Source organism: Panulirus ornatus, chromosome 41 (assembly GCF_036320965.1).
Source record: "Panulirus ornatus isolate Po-2019 chromosome 41, ASM3632096v1, whole genome shotgun sequence".
NCBI classification, from domain to species: Eukaryota; Metazoa; Arthropoda; class Malacostraca; order Decapoda; family Palinuridae; genus Panulirus; species Panulirus ornatus.
The window spans coordinates 18,164,410-18,170,422 of NC_092264.1; the positions used below are offsets into that span (position 1 = coordinate 18,164,410).

Consider the following 6,013-nt stretch of genomic DNA (forward strand, 5'->3'; position numbering starts at 1 on the left):
AGATCCAATCACTTTCCTCTCTTCCTACTCCTACACATGCCTTACATCCTCGATAAAAACTTTTCACTGCTTCTAACAACTTGCCTCCCACACCATATATTCTTAATACCTTCCACAGGGCATCTCTATCAACTCTATCATATGCCTTCTCCAGATCCATAAATGCTACATACAAATCCATTTGCTTTTCTAAGTATTTCTCACATACATTCTTCAAAGCAAACACCTGATCCACACATCCTCTACTACTTCTGAAACCACACTGCTCTTCCCCAATCTGATGCTCTGTAAATGCCTTCACCCTCTCAATCAATACCCTCCCATATAATTTACCAGGAATACTCAACAGACTTATACCTCTGTAATTTGAGCACTCACTCTTATCCCCTTTGCCTTTGTACAATGGCACTATGCAAGCATTCTGCCAATCCTCAGGCACCTCACCATGAATCATACATACATTAAATAACCTTACCAACCAGTCAACAATACAGTCACCCCCTTTTTTAATAGATTCCACTGCAATACCATCCAAACCTGCTGCCTTGCCGGCTTTCATCTTCGCAACGCTTTTACTACCTCTTCTCTGTTTACAAAATCATTTTCCCTAACCCTCTCACTTTGCACACCACCCCAACCAAAACACCCTATATCTGCCACTCTATCATCAAACACATTCAACAAACTTTCAGAATACTCACTCCATCTCCTCACATCACCACTACTTGTTATCACCTCCCCATTAGCCCCCTTCACTGAAGTTCCCATTTGCTCCCTTGTCTTACGCACTTTATTTACTTCCTTCCAAAACATCTTTTTATTCTCCCTAAAATTTAATGATACTCTCTCACCCCAACTCTCATTTATCCTCCTTTTCACCTCTTGCACCTTTCTCTTGACCTCCTGCCTCTTTCTTTTATACATCTCCCACTCATTTGCATTCTTTCCTTGCAAATGTCATCCAAATGCCTCTCTCTTCTCTTTCACTAATAATCTTACTTCGTCATCCCACCACTCACTACCCTTTCTAATCAACCCACCTCCCACGCTTCTCATGCCACAAGCATCTTTTGTGCAAGCCATCACTGCTTCCCTAAATACATCCCATTCCTCCTCCACTCCCCTTACCTCCTTTGTTCTCATCTTTTTCCATTCTGTACTCAGTCTCTCCTGGTACTTCCTCTCACAAGTCTCCTTCCCAAGTTCACTTACTCTCACCACTCTCTTCACCGCAACATTCTCTCTTCTTTTCTGAAAACCCATACAAATCTTCACCTTCGCCTCCACAAGATAATGATCAGACATCCCTCCAGTTGCACCTCTCAGCACATTAACATCCAAAAGTCTCTCTTTCGTGCGCCTATCAATTAACACATAATCCAATAATGCTCTCTGGCCATCTCTCCTACTTACATATGTATACTTATGTATATCTCTCTTTTTAAATCAGGTATTCCCAATCACCGGTCCTTTTTCAGCACATAAATCTACAAGCTCTTCACCATTTCCATTTACAACACTGAACACTCCATGTATACCAATTATTCCCTCAACTGCCACATTACTCACCTTTGCATTCAAATCACCCATCACTATAACCCGGTCTTGTGCATCAAAACCACTAACACACTCATTCAGCTGCTCCCAAAACACTTGCCTCTCATGATCTTTCTTCTCATGCCCAGGTGCATGTGCACCAATAATCACCCATCTCTCTCCATCAGCTTTCAGTTTTACCCATATCAATCTAGAATTTACTTTCTTACACTCTATCACATACTCCCACCACTCCTGTTTTAGGAGAAGTGCTACTCCTTCCCAGGGATATAGATACATATCCCTGGGGATAGGGGAGAAAGAATACTTCCCACGTATTCCCTGCGTGTCATAGAAGGCAACTAAAAGGGGAGGGAGCAGGGGGCTGTAAATCCTCCCCTCTCGTTTTTAATTTTCCAAAAGGAGGAACAGAGAAGGGGGCCAAGTGAGGATATTCCCTCTAAGGCTCAGTCCTTTGTTCTTAACGCTACCCCGCTGATGCGGAAAATGGCGAATGTATGAAATTCTTTTTTTCATAAATATTTGCCATTTCCTGCATTAGCAAGGTAGCGTCAAGAACAGAGGACTAGCCTTAGAGGGAATATCCTCACTTGGCCCCCTTCTCTGTTCCTTCTTTTGGGTATTCAGTGTATGTATGGTTCACTGGTGAAGTGCCTGAGGATTGGCAGAATGCATGCATAGTGCCATTGTACAAAGGCAAAGGGGATAGAGCCGATGTTCAAATTACAAAAGTATAAGTTTGTTGAGTATTCCTGGGAAATTATATGGGAGGGCATTGATTGAGAGGGTAAAGGAATGTACAGGGCATCAGACTGGGGAAGAGCAGTGTGGTTTCAGAAGTGGTAGAGGATCACGTGTTTGCTTTGAAGAATGTATGTGAGAAATACTTCGAAAAACAGATGGATTTGTATGTAGCATTTATGGATCTGGAGAAGTCATATGATAGAGTTGATGGAGATGCTTTTTGGAAGGTATTAAGAGTATATGGTGCAGGAGGCAAGTTGCTAGAAGCAGTGAAAAGTTTTTACCAAGGATGGAAGGTGTATGAGTAGGAAGAGAGGAAAGTGATTGGTTCCCAGTAAATGTTGGTTTGCGGCAGGAGTGCGTGATGTCTCCATGGTTGTTGAATTTGTTTAGGGATTGGGTTGTTAGGGAGGTGAATGCAAGAGTATTGTTGAGAGGGTCAAGTACGCAGTCTGTTGTGGATGAGAGGGCATGGGAAGTGAGTCAGTTGTTGTTTGCTGATGATACAGCGTTGGTGGCTGATTTAGGTGAGAAACTGCAGAAGTTGGTGACTGAGTTTGGTAAAATGTGTGAAAGAAGAAAGCTGAGAGTAAATGTGAATAAAAGCAAGGTTATTAGGTTCAGTAGGGTTGAGGGACAAGTTAATTGGGAGGTAAGCTTGAATGGAGAAAAACTGGAGCAAGTGAAGTGTTTTAGATATCTGGGAGTGGATTTAGCAGCAGATGGAAACATGGAAGCAGAAGTGAGTGAGGTTGGGGGAGGGGGCGAAGGTTCTGGGAAAGTTGAAGAATGTGTGGAAGGCGAGAACGTTATCTTGGAAAGCAAAAATGGGTATGTTTGAAGGAATAGTGGTTCCAACAATGTTATATGGTTGTGAGGCATGGGCTTTAGATAGGGTTATGTGGAGGAGGGTGGATGTGTTGGAAATGAAATGTTCGAAATCAATATGTGGTGTGAGGTGGTTTGATTGAGTAGATAATGAAAGGGTAAGAGATATGTGATAATAAAAAGAGTGGTTGGAAGCAGAAGAGGGTGTATTGAAATGGTTTGGTCACATGGAGAGAATGAGTGAGGAAAGATTGACAAAGAGGATATATGTATCAGAGGTGGAGGGAATGAAGAGAAATGGGAGACCAAAGTGGAGGTGGAAGGATGGAGTGAAAAAGATTTTGAGCGATCGGGGCCTGAACATACAGGAGGGTTAAAGGCTTGCAAGGAATAGAGTGAATTAGAACAATGTGGTATACCGGGGTTGATGTGCTGTCAATGGATTAAACTAGGGCATATGAAGCGTCTGGGGTAAACCATGGAAAGTTTTGTGGGGCCTGGATGTGGAAAGGGAGCTGTGGTTTTGATGCATTACACACGACAGCTAGAGACCCAGTGTGAATGAATGTGGCCTTTTTGTCTTTCCCTGGTGCTACCTCACTGGGGGTGGATGCTGCTTTATGTGTGGCAGGGTGGCGAAGGGAATGGATGAAGGCAGCAAGTATATATTTTTTTTTTTTTTTTTTCATACTATTCGCCATTTCCCGCGATAGCGAGGTAGCGTTAAGAACAGAGGACTGGGCCTTTGAGGGAATATCCTCACCTGGCCCCCTTCTCTGTTCCTTCTTTTGGAAAATTAAAAAAAAAAACGAGAGGGGAGGATTTCCAGCCACCCGCTCCCTTCCCTTTTAGTCGCCTTCTACGACACGCAGGGAATACGTGGGAAGTATTCTTTCTCCCCTACATGTATATATATGTATATGCCTGTGTATGTTTATGTTGAAATGTACATGTATGTATATGTGCAAGTATGGGCATTTAAGTATATATATATGTGTATATGAGGGGTTGAGCCATTCTTCATCTGTTTCTTTGCTGACACAGGAAACAGCAATTAAGTATAATATAGATATACAGGTAACCGCTGTATCCCGTGTCAGCAAGGTAGCACCAGGAAACACAAAGAATTTCCCATCTACTCACATACACATATATATACATAAATGCCCATGTATGCACACAGACATTCATATACATATCAACATATACACACATATACATATACACACTCACAGACATATACATGTACATACATATTCATACTTGTAATGTTGTTGTCCATCTGTTGTTTGCCAGGAGTTGTACTTTTAACTAACCATTTGACCTTAGTCACAACTACAAATCTCCAAGTCATATCCTCATGGAATTTTAACAGTTTCTTCTCTATATCTGAGAAATTGAATGGCATAAGGCTTCTGATTCTAGTTAAGATTTTGACGTAACAGTGTCTTACGAAAGGGTTTAACGTATAACTTAATGTTCCTCACACATTTGAAAAATTTTCTGATAAAATTTTTAAGTGTCGCATACCAACAGTTAAAAAGAATTGAATGGCATAAGACCCATAATTCTAGCTTGATTTTAATACCATTAATAAAAGATAACACCTCCAACCCAAAACTACTCAGGAAGCTGGCTATGTCCACTGGTTGAGACCATAGCTCTTAAAGTGCTTTGATCTTGTGTATACATTTATTTGTAGAGAGTTTAGGGTAACTGAGTAGTAAGTGTGCACTTCTTCACTATATTAGTTGCACCATGGTCATGAAGTGTCTTAAGGAATGCTGAAATAGTGTTTATAATGTTGTAGGGATGGGTGACGTCCAAAATAAAAAGCTGATCCCTATCTTGCTCTTTAGTAACCTCTACTCGCAGATCCTCCCACATCCAACGAATAAGACTGACAAAACACACACTGTAAAAGAACCCAACAAGCACTCAACACCTGATCTCCCGACTCTGTCTTAAAGTTCATCCACTAGGTATACACCCATCAGAGACCACATGACAAACATGAATCACAGTTTCCTATCTGTGCTTTGGACATCATTTATCCCTACACCAATACAAACAGTTTCATATACCCTAAAACTCTTCATGCCCATAGTACAACTATGATGAAGACACTGGACACTTACTGATCAGTTTGCCCAGCTTTTTCTGCACATAGATGTATTCACAAGATCACAATACCTTATAACCTATATCCCTGATTGTCGCAGGAGCCTCATAAATATCAAAGGGACTCTGGGGCAGGAAGTTACCCAGTAATGCTAGTCAACCCCACTCATCCATCTATACTTTTGTTTGCACCTTCTTTTCCACAAAAAAATTCATAATCAGCAATTTTTTTCCAGCAGACAACCAATTGTTCACCCTTTTTATTTTTAATGGGTACCCTATGCCCTCTATGTATACCCTTATCTGACACATCACCCACTCTTGCATTCAGATCCCATTGCACCAAGATTTGTTCTCTTTCATCAAAACTGCAGAAACATTCCCCTTATCTCCTCCCTAGAAAAAATTTATTATTCATTCATCTTACCAGGTTCATAAGCACTAGCAGTTACCCACATCTCATATGTTCATCGTATCCCATATTAGTCTCAACCTCATTTCCTTACAGTTTTTAATCGCAGTCCCACATTTGTTTCTTCAGCATAGGTGCCACCTCTTTTTCATTCTTGTCATCATATTAACCCCAAATGTTACCTGCCAAACATTCCAAAGTCATTCTACCCCTTTCCTCTTCAACTGCATTTGTAAAGTGATGGTACTAATATAATAAATGCTGAGTTGAATAAGACTTACTTTTATGACCATTGTACATTATATACCAGAGCTACTCTTGCTTTGAGTTTTCTTACTCAGCCATTTTTAT

General features: G+C 41.0%; 1 protein-coding gene across 2 annotated transcripts in view; it reads left to right on the forward strand.

Annotated features, from left to right (window-relative positions):
* The window catches only part of LOC139761728 (probable serine hydrolase), a 54,402-nt gene that overhangs the window by 48,114 nt on the left and 275 nt on the right, over positions 1-6,013 (forward strand). The window lies entirely within an intron of this gene.